Source organism: Lampetra fluviatilis, chromosome 66 (genome assembly GCF_964198595.1).
Source record: "Lampetra fluviatilis chromosome 66, kcLamFluv1.1, whole genome shotgun sequence".
Taxonomy (NCBI): Eukaryota; Metazoa; Chordata; class Hyperoartia; order Petromyzontiformes; family Petromyzontidae; genus Lampetra; species Lampetra fluviatilis.
The window spans coordinates 1,482,440-1,497,570 of record NC_136340.1 but is presented as its reverse complement, the minus strand read 5'-3'; the positions used below and the strand labels follow the sequence as shown (position 1 = coordinate 1,497,570).

At 53.6% G+C, this 15,131-nt stretch overlaps 1 long non-coding RNA gene across 1 annotated transcript; it reads left to right on the top strand.

The window, feature by feature from the left end:
• The first annotated feature begins 2,823 nt into the window (after positions 1-2,823).
• Positions 2,824-13,583, top strand: LOC144952242 (uncharacterized). Its single transcript, XR_013640601.1, has 3 exons — positions 2,824-2,868; positions 12,668-12,794; positions 13,549-13,583. It is a non-coding gene; the product is annotated as an uncharacterized LOC144952242 (long non-coding RNA).
• Positions 13,584-15,131: the final 1,548 nt, after the last annotated feature.

Genomic DNA, 15,131 nt, shown 5'->3' with positions numbered 1-15,131 from the left:
AATACATATTAATTTTGGAGCTTTCGTGACTGCAGGAATTATTCTTTGGTTCTTTCGGTAAAGTCACGTATAGAGATAATATAATACATTAAATAATAGCATACTACGACGTTTCGATTGCAACACAGGCAATCATCATCAGGTATAAAAGAAATAGCAACAAAAATCTTATATGTCTGTCTATAGTTTTCTGGTTAGATTTTTGTTGCTATTTCTTTTATGCCTGATGATGATTGCTTGTGTTGCAATCGAAACGTCGTAGTTTGCCATTATTTAATTTATTATTTTATCTTTATTCGTGACTTTACCGAAAGAACCAAAGAATAAATACATATTTTGATTCTCCCCGTACACCCCCTTTGATTCTCAGCACACCAACCCCCCCCCCACCCCCAGCTGAAGGCCACCTCCTGTTGCCATTGTTTAGAAACCGTAAATACTTGTCTTTCTCCCCACCACCACCCCCCATCTATCACTGCCGCTTGGGTTCACGACTTGTACCCCCATGGGTCGCTAACATTTACATCTTCATTTGATTGCTGGCCGTGCACGCGTTGATTCACGGCCTGCACTTCCACGCCTGCGGGAACGCGCAGAGCGCGACATTCAGACGAAGCAACAGGCATCGCGCAGGGCGCAGCAAACGCGGCGGTATAAGCCCTGTTGACTTACCCACAAAGCGGAACTTATTTTATAAACCTCAGGAGGGATGATGGGCTGAGTAAACCCCCAACCAGGATGTGAACTCGTCACTTTCCGACCGCGCTCCCGCTAAGCCACCCGCGTTGAAAGGTGAAGGAGCAGCCCTGGCACTGCGTGCTCACGCCACTGCTGGCGGAAGGGACTCCATTCGAGGGAGCCGTCTCGGGTATTTGGTTTACTCTCTAAGATAGCGGACGTGTTGCTCGAGGTGGGCTCACCCACACGTTACCCCACCACACGCGACCTGCCGATCGACCAACTGTGATCTTCGCATTCACACCACCGCCAAAGTTTGCCAATTGCGTTGCTTTGCTGGGAGATGGAAAACGAACGAGCGACCTCTGGATTGCAAGTCCAGCGTGCAAACCCTGGCACCCAGAACATCTCCCTGAGCCAGCTGAGGGAGCGTAGCCAATGTACCATCGAGTGTACGAAAGTGAAACTGGCCAATAAAAACAGATTGTAAATATTACATGAAAAATTATTTACCATTTAAACCTTTTTAAACTGATATATTAATTTTGTTTTAGGGTTTCATTCAAGTGCAGATAGTTTAATTTAGCATATGTGTTTTATTTTGGTTCATGAAAAGTGTTTGATACCAGTTTCCCGTTCCGGTTCAAATTAAAAACTCACCTCATTGGGAGCCCCTCTGCCTGAAGGCCGTGATCAAGCTGAGCCCTGACACGTGCGGTCACTGTGCTGAGCATTGTCCCTGAGCCCCCCAGACCAATTCTGATTTAAATGTCACCTCTGTACCGGATGATGTATCTACATTAATCTATCAATGACTGTAAGTGCGACATTGTTAAGTTTCTCTTCAGTATAGGACAGTACCCGAAGGTGCGTTTCGTATCGTGGCGATGTGTCTGCCTCTGTGCAGGGTGGCGCTGGCGCCCATGACATGGCTCGGCCCGTCCATGGCACGGACACGGAGGGCATTCGCATGGAAGTGGCAACTCCAGCCACGGACCTCCGTTCATCACCAGATTAGGACAGCAAGGCGTCGAGAAAATCTCCTGGGGCTGTTCGTTAACACAGGGTGGTTCATTGGTAGCTAAATCAAGTCTTGCATTGACACATTAACAGTTGGATAATTTGAATTAAATTCGGATAAAAAATATAACAAATAGAAATGTAAGTCTCAAGTGTAGATTTCAATAAACCCGGATTAGACTGGGGCCTGGGGGTTTTTTCTGCCCTGCTTTGACAAGAGTTCAGGGATCTTTATTGGAGCAGCAGTTGCACCACAAGCGAACCACTGCAGAAGGTCCTCTAGACATCGTCATTAGCATTGTTTTATGCAAACGTTTCCAGCAGCGTCTTTCAACCATGATTGTGCTTTTGTTTTGTTTTATTGAAAAGACGAATATTAATCATGTTTACTACAACCGAGCTTGCTGAGAAATTGTGATAATTGTGCATAACTTGACAATGTATTTGTAGCAGCCAGAAAGCCGAATGTTACAGTATCTCGTCGGACGGTGATTGGTCTGCCCAATGTAAGCGACCCTCTTGTCTCGTTGCCCACACCGGGCCTCTTGTTGAGTAGGAGCGCAATTTGAGGGGGGTGGAGTGTGGCAGTCAGAGAGGGGATAGCTTTGGGGGCAGGGCGTCTCCTGCTTGGGGAGGGGTTCAGATTGATAGGGGGGGTGGAGCTTGGATAAACGGAAACCGGTGACAGAGATGAAGGGGGAGGAGGAGGGAGAGACGCGAGGGGGCGGAATTTTGCGGGTTCCGTTCCACGTCTTGATCGACGCGTCTGTTGCGCTGCGCTGCAGACTTGAGACCACGCCGACCACGGTGAAACTCCTCGTTCACGGCAAGAGAGTCGGCCGTGTCGTTGTGTCATCCCTGCAACCCTCGTCTCGGAGCCAGGAGTCCTGGTGACAACAACTTGCTGGCCTGTGAGCGTGATCGACTGGGGTTCTGCTGTTGACTGCTGGACTGGTCGCCAGTGTATCATCCCAGCAACCCTCGTCTCGGAGCCAGGAGGACCACCCGCCGCTGCCGTGAGAGTTGCCCTCCGCGAGTGCTGGGGACTGCGGGGCGTCGGCAGCTGGGACACTCGCGGGGAAGAGGGGGGGAGGTGACTGCCGGAGGGCCGTGAGGTTGTCCCTGGAACGTTTTGTTTAATCTGTTCCAGAACTGGGGAACACTTCACAGGTACCCTGGACGGTTGCTCCGCAAGTGTCTCCCGTCAGCGTTTGTGTTTGAGCAGATCCGTGAAAGCGGTATCGTCAGATTGTTGTTTGATTGTATTGTTTGTTGCTGCTTTGAGGGTGATGTGGGTTGCTATCATGGCTGGTGATATTTTCACTCCACCGGAGAAGTAGCAAACTTGTTGTTGTTAAACTCCATGATTTTGTAGATTACTGGCCGTGATCCTTGTTATACTCCGCACACGGTCATCGGGGGCGTCGCGTGAAACAGGGGCCCCACCATAAACTAAACCACAGCGGTGCGAGTACTGAGAGCTCGGGTTTCGATTATAGACCGAAACCTCCAAAGCTCATGTCGCAAATGAACGCACCATTACAATATTCGGCCTGATTAGCGCTTGTGCATTCATATTAAAGTTGTAGGGACCTCTCACAGCACTGACAATATTCTAATTTTATTCCACCGATGTACATGTTTTCTCTTTACAGCTTTTTTTGTTATAATCCCAATGTTTTCCTTTGGACATGGATTTTGCGTAAGCGGAGATCTAACATGCTGAGTGGCAGAATTTATGTTAAGCAAAAAACTACAAATATGATGCAACTCTGTTGACGCAAACATGGATATGCGAGCTTTATTGTATTCTGCTGAAAAATAAATCAAATGTGATGGTCAAGTCCCTGTTTCAATTAAATACATTTCTAGTTGTAAAAGCAACAGCCAGGCCTCGCCTTGTGTGACCGAGCAGTAAGGACACTGAACGCCTCAACGGGGTCTCAGCGTGACCTCGGCCTCCGGGTGACCCGGCCCCCTACGAGATGCGGGTGAACGAGGCACTCGTGGCTGCGGGCTCTGCCATCGCAAGCGCGTTCCTGCTCCTAGACACAGAGAGGGCGAACGTCACCACGAGCATCACGACGCGTTACACACGCAGCGTGCATGGAGGACGTGGCACGGGTGGGCAACGTTAAAACTGAAAGTTCAGAAGGGAGAAGTGGTAAAGAGTTGCAAAGCTGCATCCTCACTCACGCTGTGCACGCCGTCCCTCCCGAACCCCGCGTCTCCACTGGGTCCACGAAGAGCTGCGATCTCAGCGGGACACTGCCAGGAGACTCCTCTCCTGCAACCAGACAAGTTGATTCGAGTGCTTGTGTCTGTTGAGGCTGTGTCTTGTGAATCTGTCTTTGTCTAGTGAAGCTGTATAGTGAGCCTGTTTGTGTGTATTGAGCCTGGCTGTTAACGATGAGTCTGTCTAGTGAGCCTGTAGCGTGAGCCTGTTTGTGAGGCTGATGTGTGAAGTGAATCTGTGCAGCAAGCCGGTCTGTGTCTAGTGAGTCTCTCTGTATACCGTGAGCATGTGCAGTGAGTGGCGACGTGGGGTGTCCATAGTGGAGCCTCCGCGGTTTCGGTGTTTGTCAGCAGCTCGAGTGGCGCGTCCTGTCTGCGTTGTGGACAGGAATTCAACGCGCCCGTTGTTTTTCCTCCTGCATCATAGCAGATACACGAGTTATGTTGCCGTACATTGCACAAAACACAGAACACGTTTACCAATAACGCTACATTGAAGGGGAATAATGTATCTATTATGAAAAAAAATGTATTGTTATTTTATTCATCTTTTGCACCACTGTTAAGGCACGGTGGGTGACATCAGAACAGTCGCTGCAAGAAACAGTGGAAAGAAAAAGTGGTCTAGAATCGGGAAGCCGAAGCAAACCGCAGCAGACTCGCCACACTTCCACACTGCCCACGCCTTCTGCAAACCCCTCACCCCGCGTTTCCCAGCAGGTGCAGGGAGAGAGCTCTGGTCACTCCAGATTCCTCTCTTCACATGTGTAGTGGTGATACGCGCTGGGTGTGTACGTCATGTGCCAGCGCGTATGTACGTGTGTGTGTGGTGACGCGCGCTGACGGGGAGGAGCAGGCGCCAGTGCGCGGGTGGGGGTAGTGCTGCTGATTGGCTGTGTGCCGGTGACGCGCTGAGAGGGAGTGATCGGGTGGCAGCGCGGTGTGATTGGTCGAGGAGTGGAAACACGCGCTGGGCGGAAACGGATCGTAGAGATAGCGCGTGGTGATTGGGTAACTGAGGAGCGGTGCCGACGTTGAGGTCCGCATCCGCTCCGTCTCCCGGGAGGAAGAGATATATAAGATGATGCACAGAGGAGTAGGGGGGGCAGAAGTGGAACCATCTAAGAATGAAGACGAAGGTGCAGAGATAGAGCCCGGAGAGGAGAGTAATGGAGAGTAGAGGAGAGTAAGGTATAAGTGTGTAGCCAGAGAGAGAGAACGGTCTACACGAGCTGAGTGATGTGTAGTGTGTAGCCAGAGAGAGAGGAAGGTCTACACGAGCTGAGTGATGTATAGTGTGTAGCCAGAGAGAGAGAAAGGTCTACACGAGCTGAGCGATGTATAGTGTGTAGCCAGAGAGAGAGAAAGGTCTACACGAGCCGAGTATGCATACGGTGTAGCCAGAGAGAGAGAAAGGTCTACACGAGCCGAGTATGCATACGGTGTAGCCAGAGAGAGATGTAAAGTCTACACGAGACAAGTAAAGAGTGTAGCAGAGGCGTAAGGTCTACACGCGACGAGTGAAGAGTGTAGCAGAGGCGCAGAGTCTACACGAGACGAGAGAAGAGTGTAGCCGAGGCGCGGAGTCTACACGAGGCACAGAGAGCCAGCAGCACAGAATCTACGAGAGTCAAGAGAAGCGTAGGGCGGAGAGAAGAGGTCACGAGTTGTACCGTTGTATGGTGACCGCATTGTGAAGAAGAGAGGCCACGCGTTGTATCGTTACAAGTCAAGATTTAATAAAAGAAGTGTGTTCCCGTCAAGGAGTTTCCTGCCGTCATTTTCCAATACTTCATCTGGCGTCAGAAGTGAAACGGGCTTCCAAGCATGGAGACAAGGAAGACCCGTAGGACCCACGGGATTGACCGCGAGGAAAACCTGGACGACTCGGGGCCGCTGGTGGCGGGGGGCGAGGAGGAAGACTTGCCCACGCTACAGGATCCGTCGACGGCGCCGGCCGAGCGACCGGGGACCGAGGCCGTGCTTCGTGAGGCGCACTCCCGACTGGCGGAGCTGCTGCTCGCCGCCGCGTCCATCTTGGCGGAGATCAGCTCGTCGGGAGGAGCGGGGACGGTGGGGGACATTTTACAAGGTCGCCCCGCAGATTCCCGCCAAAACGAATGGGGGATTCCCGCCATTGCGCCTGGGCCTACTTTTGGCGGGAACGGCGAGCGCCACGTGGTGGTGGGTTCCCAAGCACGCGCATCGACGTCATCAGCGCGCGAGGGGGTCCGCCATTTTACGTCTGCCGCTGGAGCCGCCATCTTACACACCGACGGAGAGGCGGAGAGGAACCACGAGGCGGATGACTTCATTTTTCAGCAGCGTCTGCCCACGTTGTCAGCCTTCAAGGCGGAAGGCGGAGACTGGGGCAAATTTCAGCGAAGGTTTTTGGCGCATCAAGAGATGTCAGCGTGGTCCGATGCTACGGCGCTGCGGGCGTTGCCTGCCCTGCTGGACGACGACGCGCTCGCGGCCTTCAGGTCTGCACGGAAGTCGGACCGCTCCACGCTGAAGGATGCGCTGGGTTTGTTGGCCAGGGTCTACGGACCTCCCTCGGCGTGCCGCCATCATTTCTACGCAAGACGGAAAGCGGCCACGGAGACCGCGCTGGCCTATCGCACGGCGTTGCTGGCTCTTGCTGATGCTGCGTTCCCTCGGATGGACGAGGAGGGCCAGGACGCGATGGTTTTGGAGCAGCTGCTTAAGTTGGCGCAGGACCTGGGGGTCCCTATCAACACAGCTGACGAGATTGATATTTCTTCTTTGAGAGTCGCCACGAGTATTCAAGCGCACGAGGCCCTACAACGGAAACAAGGAGTTGGTTGCAACGCTGCTGTCGTCGCAGCTCCGGGTTCGGTGGTCACCGAACCCCAAGTCGTCAGCCCACGAGAGGAGGCGTTCGCCACGGGACGACCAGGGGACTGGAGGCCGGGGGCTCGGTCGCCTCTGCGATCGGGCCGAAAGTCGGAGCAACCAAGATCTACTCCGACCCTCGTCACGTGCTATAACTGCGGCCTCCGGGGCCACGTGGCGTCCGGGTGCCGCGCTCCGCGTCAGCGCGCCATGGGTGCTCGGCTGGACGACGACCGAGATCCCAAGTCATCTCTACAATCCCCGGCAAGTCGCGGCACCTCACACGCTCGGCCTGTTTATTCGGCACACATGGGACGCCGCGTTGCGGCGGAGGAGGGCCGGTTAAGGGTCAGGGATTCGGTTCGGCGAGGGGGGTTCGGCCGGGACCAGGGAGACATTGAATGGGCGGAATTGGGGCATAGAATTGTGGCTGCTTCGGCGGGTTCGTCCGTTGTTACGGGATCTATTGATGGGGTCGAGATTAGGGTGTTAGTGGACACGGGGGCATCGGCAACTATTATATCGGACCTCATTTATGATATTCTCCCAGTCCAATGTCGTCCGCTGCTTCCAGTGGATGTGCCATTTTACGCCGCTAATGGGGGATCATTGGGCATTATCGGTCAGATTAGGGCGTCCATTTGCATTGGAAATATCAAATTGTCGGGACCCGTTTTCGTTTCGTCTTCTTTGGCGGTTCCGTGTCTTTTGGGCACTGATTTTTTGGCTAAAATGCCCATTAAAATTCTTATCGATCAACGATGCATTGAACTGCCATCGGGTCGCCGGATTGCATTTTTGACGAGCCCTACTGACATTCGGACGGCGTGCGCTACGATACAAGCGGTGGCGACACAGACCGTGCATGTGCCCCCGGGTTCACAGATGTTGATTCCCCTCCGGTTGCGGAAACCATGGGTGAGGGAGGCTTCGGAACAAAGTATGCTTTTGGGTCCTTCTAACAAGGCTGTCGGGGGTCTTGATTTATCGGTGGCTCACACTTTGGTGCGGGCTGACAGGGATCCGTTTGTGATGGTTTTGAACGCGGGGTCGCGGCCAGCTGTCATTCCACAGGGCACCGTGCTGGCTCACGCGGCGCGGGTCCCTGTGGATGATGGGTTGGTTGCGCAGGTGGGCTCGAGCCCCGCGCGGAACGTTGAGCCAAGGGAAGACCTTGAGTGGGTCCATTCGCTATGCGCCGCCTCGGACGATTTGTCGGCGGCGCAGTCGGGTGCGCTGCGCGAGTTGCTCATATAATTCTCTGATGTGTTCAGTAAACATGAGTATGACATTGGGTGCACGGATTTGTTGCACCACCACATTGAAACGGGCGATGCGGCGCCGGTCAAGCTAAATCCCTTCCGACTGAGTCCCGTGGAGAAGGAACATGTTCAGTCGGCTGTTAACGAAATGCTAGAAACCGATATTATTTCGCCCTCCTCTAGCCCGTGGGGAGCGCCTATTGTGCTGGTTAAGAAGCAGGACGGGTCCCTGCGATTCTGCGTTGATTTCCGTCGCCTGAATAAGATCTCTGTGGCTGACGCGTATCCGCTCCCCAGGATGGATGAGTCCCTCGATGCATTGTCTGGTGCGCGATATTTTTCGACTCTTGATTTGTTATCGGGGTTTTGGCAGTTGCCGCTCGACGAAGAGTCGAAACCTAAGACAGCATTTCGGACTCCAGGGGGGCTGTTCCAGTTTAACCGGTTACCCAGGGGACTTCACTCCTCTCCAGCGACGTTTCAGCGACTTATGGAGTTGGTTTTGTCGGGCTTGCAGTGGGATACATGCTTGATTTATATGGACGATGTCATTGTTTTCAGTAAAACGTTTGAAGAACACCTCCAGCGATTGAGAGGGGTGTTCTTGCGAATGCGATCGGCTAAGCTGAAATTTAAACCGGCCAAATGTCACCTCCTTCGGAAGTCGGTTAGATACTTGGGTCACATTGTCGATTCTTCGGGGATCTCCACCGATCCCGCGAAGACGGATTGTGTCGGTTCGTGGCCGACACCTACGTCCGTTTCCGACGTGCGTAGTTTCATCGGGTTTGCTTCTTATTATCGGCGGTTCGTTGAGCACTTCGCCACTATTGCAAAACCCTTGCACGCTCTAACGGCGAAGGGAGTGAAGTTCAAATGGGGACCGGAGGAGGAGGCCGCGTTTCGCTCCCTCCGGGACGCCTTGGTGGGTGCCCCACCCTTGTGTTATCCCGATTTTGCGAGTCCCTTTTTGCTTTACACGGATGCTAGCAACACGGGCATTGGGGGGGTGCTATCCCAAGTCGTTGGGGGTGTCGAAAGAGTTGTCGCCTACGGTAGTAGGGTGTTGTCTCCGGCGGAGCAGCGCTACTGCGTCACCCGTCGCGAGCTGCTTGCCATTGTCTTTTTTGTGCAGCAGTTTAGGCCATATCTCTATGGTCGTCACTTTACGGTCCGAACGGACCACGCGGCGCTACAGTATTCATTGAGGGTCGCCCAACCCTCGGGCCAGTTGTCGCGTTGGTTGGAAGTCCTCCAGGACTATCAGTTTACGACTACGTACCGTAAGGGGTTGCGACACACAAATGCCGATTGCTTGTCGGGGTTGTTGCCTTGTGATGAATGCGCGTGTTTGTCGGGATCGGCGCGCTGTAAACCGACGCTTGCGGGGGGGATGGGGGCACTGGCTGCGACAGCGGGCGCACCGATCGTGGATGATTCCACTGCCTCTCAGGGTCGGGACTCGCTGCTCTCGTTGTCGCTCAGCGAATGGGGCCGTCTCCAGATGGCGGACAGCTCGCTGCTAGCATTGCGCCGCAAGGTTGGGGGTCCCGAGGGGGACCAGGAGCGTACCGGCTCCTATGTACTTAAGCAGGGCATGTTATTGAGATGGGACAGTTTGTCCCGGCGGAACGCACTCGTGGTGCCTTCCGCTGTAAGGGGGAGGGTTGTCTTGGCGGCACACGAACGCCTCTTGCATTTGGGAGTTAACAAGACGCTTGCCCTGCTTCAGCGTGACTATTACTGGCCGGGAATGGGAAGTGATGTGGTAAATATTCTGAAGGGGTGCGTTGAGTGCGCCAGGCGTAAACCACCGCCCGTGGCAGCTAATCCACCGCTGCAATCTATTCAGGTCTCGCGTACTAACGAGCTCGTTGCACTCGATATTTTGGGGCCCTTCCCAGTCACGCCGAGAGGGAATAAATATTTGTTAGTGGGGGTCGAATACTTTACCCGATGGCCTATGGCGTGGCCTCTCGCTAACCAGTCGGCAGCGGCTGTGACGGACGCCTTCGTCCAGGGCTATGTCCTGGACAAGGGGGCTCCCGAACGCCTGCTGACCGACCAAGGTAAAAATTTTTCGAGTAAATTGTTGCAAGAGGTGTGCGATCTGTTGGGTGCCAAGAAGGTGCGTACCTCCCCGTACCACCCGCAGACAGACGGGAGGGTGGAGAGACTCCACAAAACTTTGACTTCCATGCTGTGCCAGCAGGTGTGCGAGGCACATGTAGATTGGGACCTGCAGGTCCCGGGAGTCCTTGCCGCGTATAGAATGGCCCCCCATGCAGCTACGGGGTTTTCCCCATTTTATTTGATGTACGGTCGGGAAGCTGACCCGCCAATGGAAACGCAACTTGGCCTGTCCGCTCCACGAACTAATTCTAAATTGGCAGAACATATTAAGTTTAATATTCACAAGCTGACAGAGGCGAGGGAGGCCGCACGGCTTAATTCGCGGGCTCGCCAAATTGCTAATGAACGGTTGCGGGCACGGAAGGTGTCCGGGCACGATTGGAAACCAGGTGACAGGGCCTGGCTGCATTGCCCTCAGGCACCCTTGGCTACGTCGCCTAAATTGTTGAGACCGTGGAGGGGACCCGTGGAGGTCGTGCGCGTTGCACGACCCCAGTGCGTTCAGATAAAGTGGGGAAAGCGCCGTTGGTACGTTCACCCCTCCCGACTGAAACCGTTCTCGCCTCCATATGGCCTCCCCTTGTGTCGTCATGGCCGAGCGTGTGACGTGACCGGCGACCCACAGGGGGAAATGTCTCTGCCTGATCCACGCGTATTTTCGCCTGATCTGCTCCCAGGTGTCTCGGATCTGACAGCTGCCGACCACCGGCGGCCGGATCTCCGCGGCGGGGCCGGTCCTTTCAGGCCCGTTCCGCGCCGTCTGGAGCAGCCGGAACCGTCGGACGGTCGTCAGTGTCCCGCCCCATACGACGGACCAGCCAGACGGACTCGCGCCAAGTCGTGCTACTTTGCGCGACCCGCCTCGTGAGGAGTCGGGGCTGTTGGTGCGCCTCGTCACTGCGTGTAGTCGCAGGGGCGCGGGGCGCGTTCGTTTTCTGGAATTTGCTTGTATTGTGTTGTTGTTGACTTTTCGTGTTCATTGTCAATTTGTACATAGTTGTTCTTGTTGTTGTTGTTCTTGTTGTTATGTTACGGGGCACACTGGGGGGTTACGGGGTTTTTTTTTGGTTGGTTGTCATCTTATCGTAGCGGTTGGTTGTTGTTAGCAGCCGGGCCGGCTGCGAGCTATGTGGGAGGGGGTGATGTAGTGGTGATACGCGCTGGGTGTGTACGTCATGTGCCAGCGCGTATGTACGTGTGTGTGTGGTGACGCGCGCTGACGGGGAGGAGCAGGCGTCAGTGCGCGGGTGGGGGTAGTGCTGCTGATTGGCTGTGTGCCGGTGACGCGCTGAGAGGGAGTGATCGGGTGGCAGCGCGGTGTGATTGGTCGAGGAGTGGAAACACGCGCTGGGCGGAAACGGATCGTAGAGATAGCGCGTGGTGATTGGGTAACTGAGGAGCGGTGCCGACGTTGAGGTCCGCATCCGCTCCGTCTCCCGGGAGGAAGAGATATATAAGATGATGCACAGAGGAGTAGGGGGGGCAGAAGTGGAACCATCTAAGAATGAAGACGAAGGTGCAGAGATAGAGCCCGGAGAGGAGAGTAATGGAGAGTAGAGGAGAGTAAGGTATAAGTGTGTAGCCAGAGAGAGAGAACGGTCTACACGAGCTGAGTGATGTATAGTGTGTAGCCAGAGAGAGAGGAAGGTCTACACGAGTTGAGTGATGTATAGTGTGTAGCCAGAGAGAGAGAAAGGTCTACACGAGCTGAGCGATGTATAGTGTGTAGCCAGAGAGAGAGAAAGGTCTACACGAGCCGAGTATGCATACGGTGTAGCCAGAGAGAGAGAAAGGTCTACACGAGCCGAGTATGCATACGGTGTAGCCAGAGAGAGATGTAAAGTCTACACGAGACAAGTAAAGAGTGTAGCAGAGGCGTAAGGTCTACACGCGACGAGTGAAGAGTGTAGCAGAGGCGCAGAGTCTACACGAGACGAGAGAAGAGTGTAGCCGAGGCGCGGAGTCTACACGAGGCACAGAGAGCCAGCAGCACAGAATCTACGAGAGTCAAGAGAAGCGTAGGGCGGAGAGAAGAGGTCACGAGTTGTACCGTTGTATGGTGACCGCATTGTGAAGAAGAGAGGCCACGCGTTGTATCGTTACAAGTCAAGATTTAATAAAAGAAGTGTGTTCCCGTCAAGGAGTTTCCTGCCGTCATTTTCCAATACTTCACATGTTCTCACGTCTCTCGCTCTGGTGTCCTCCTTTCCTCAATCTCTTCTTAATATCTGCTCCCTCCATGACGTGGTAGACTCCTCTATCTCCAGTGCACGAGGAGTTGTCCTGGGTGACCCCTAAGCTCAAATCTTGCTCTTTCAACACAAAGCCAACTAATGCGGGCATCTCTCACTCCCTCGGAGGCATTTCATCGCTCCTCATTTCCACGTGGGACATGTCTCCATTTGTCACTTGTACTTTGTTCAACACACATCACTGTGATGCGACTTCATGTCTCGTGTGCCCCTTGTGTCTTGTGCTCTCAGAGGCTGCAGGCAATGTTTGGGGAGTAAACTATGGACAGTTGGTGGTGACTGCAACAGAGGGAGCAGAGGTGGAACTCCATTGCGCGTTCTCGTTCCGCTCGGGACAAGGACCCATTGCACGATTGAGGTGGATGAGAGATGGCACTGCAGCCACAGCAGATAACATCGTCTACAGCCTCACGCCAACAGAGGTGGCTGTGAGCTACAGAGGCCGGACCTCCTTGAGCAGAGATCTCTGCAGCGGTAGCTGCACTCTCAATATCAAGAATTACACAGTCTCAGATGCCACCACCTACTACTTCAGATTTGAGTTGAAGACCCAGGCATCCACTGGGACAATAGAAGCTCTGCATCATGTAAAATGTACGACTACAGCTGCAGGATAAAATAATATTAAGGTCACATGGGCTCTCATGTTACTTGCATAATAATTTACATGCATTTCTTAGAATATGGATTCGACCCGCTTTCATATTTTAGGAATATTCACTTAAATGCTTTATGCATTTTATTTAATTTATATTTTGTAATTTGCTTTATTTTTCTCTATCTTGTACTCCTATCGTTTATTTGTATTGTTTGCCGTTGTAAATTGGTGACCTACCTGCCCCTCCTGGACATTTTTCTAAAAGAGATTTATAGCTCATCAGATTCCTCCACTCTAAATAGTGAATCTGATTCTGATATTCAGGGGAAGGAGTAATCAGTGGGATGTCTTATGCACTTCAATGGCGCGACATCTCCAATTGCCCCACGTAGTTTCCTGAATGCGACTGTGGTCGCTGATGCCGGAATCCACGGCCACTGGGTCCTGCAGGGGCAGACGCGGTACAGGAGAAGTTCACCGCCATGTGTACGGTCACTGTGTGCGTCTCTCACAGTCGGTGTTGAGTTGACTGCTGCCTATGTGAGCTACGGACACTCGGTGGGGGTGCGGCAGGGAGACCGCGCGCTGCTGCCCTGCGCCTTCTGCTTCGTGTGTAGCCGCAGTGACCACATCGTGCTGGACTCCTGCCTCATTAACGATGCCTTTGACAATGAAGTATTGGAAAATGACGGCAGGAAACTCCTTGACGGGAACACACTTCTTTTATTAAATCTTGACTTGTAACGATACAACGCGTGGCCTCTCTTCTTCACAATGCGGTCACCATACAACGGTACAACTCGTGACCTCTTCTCTCCGCCCTACGCTTCTCTCGACTCTCGTAGATTCTGTGCTGCTGGCTCTCGGTGCCTCGTGTAGACTCCGCGCCTCGGCTACACTCTTCTCTCGTCTCGTGTAGACTTTGCACCTCTGGCTACACACTCTTCGGTACCCGTCTCGTGTAGACCTTACATCTCCGGCTACACACTCTTCAGTACCTATCTCGTGTAGACCTTACACTCTCTCTCTGGCTACACCGTATGCATACTCGGCTCGTGTAGACCTTACACTCTCTCTCTGGCTACACCGTATGCATACTCGGCTCGTGTAGACCTTCCACTCTCTCTCTGGCTACACACCATACATTACTCAGCTCGTGTAGACCTTTCTCTCTCTCTGGCTACACACTATACATTACTCAGCTCGTGTAGACCTTTCTCTCTCTCTGGCTACACACTATACATTACTCAGCTCGTGTAGACCTTTCTCTCTCTCTGGCTACACACTTATACGTTACTCTCCATTTCTCTCCTCTCCGGGCTCTATCTCTGCACATTCGTCTTCATTCCTAGATGGTTCCACTTCTGCCCTCTACTCCTCTGTGCATCACCTTATATATCTCTTCCTCCCGGGAGACGGAGCGGATGCGGACCTCAACGTCGGCACCGCTCCTCAGTTACCCAATCACCACGCGCTATCTCTACGATCCGTTTCCGCCCAGCGCGTGTTTCCACTCCCCGACCAATCACACCGCGCTGCCACCCGATCACTCCCTCTCAGCGCGTCACCGGCACACAGCCAATCAGCAGCACTACCCCCACCCGCGCACTGACGCCTGCTCCTCCCCGTCAGCGCGCGTCACCACACACACACCCGTACATACGCGCTGGCACACGACGTATACACCCAGCGCGTATCACCACTACATCACCCCCTCCCACATAGCTCGCAGCCGGCCCGGCTGCTAACAACAACCAACCGCAACGATAAGACGACAACCAAACAAAAAAAACCCTGTAACCCCCCAGTGTGCCCCGTAACATAACAACAACAACAACAACTATATACAGATTGACAATGAACACGAAAAGTCAACAATAACACAATACAAGCAAATTCCAAAAAACGAACGCGCCCCACGTCCCTGCGACTACACGCAATGACGAGGCGCTCCAACTGCCCCGACTCCTCACGAGGCAGGTCACGCAAAGTAGCACGACCTGGCGCGAGTCCGTCTGGCTGGTCCGTCGTATGGGGCGGGACACTGACGACCGTCCGGCGGTTCCGGCTGCTCCAGACGGCGCGGAACGGGCCTGA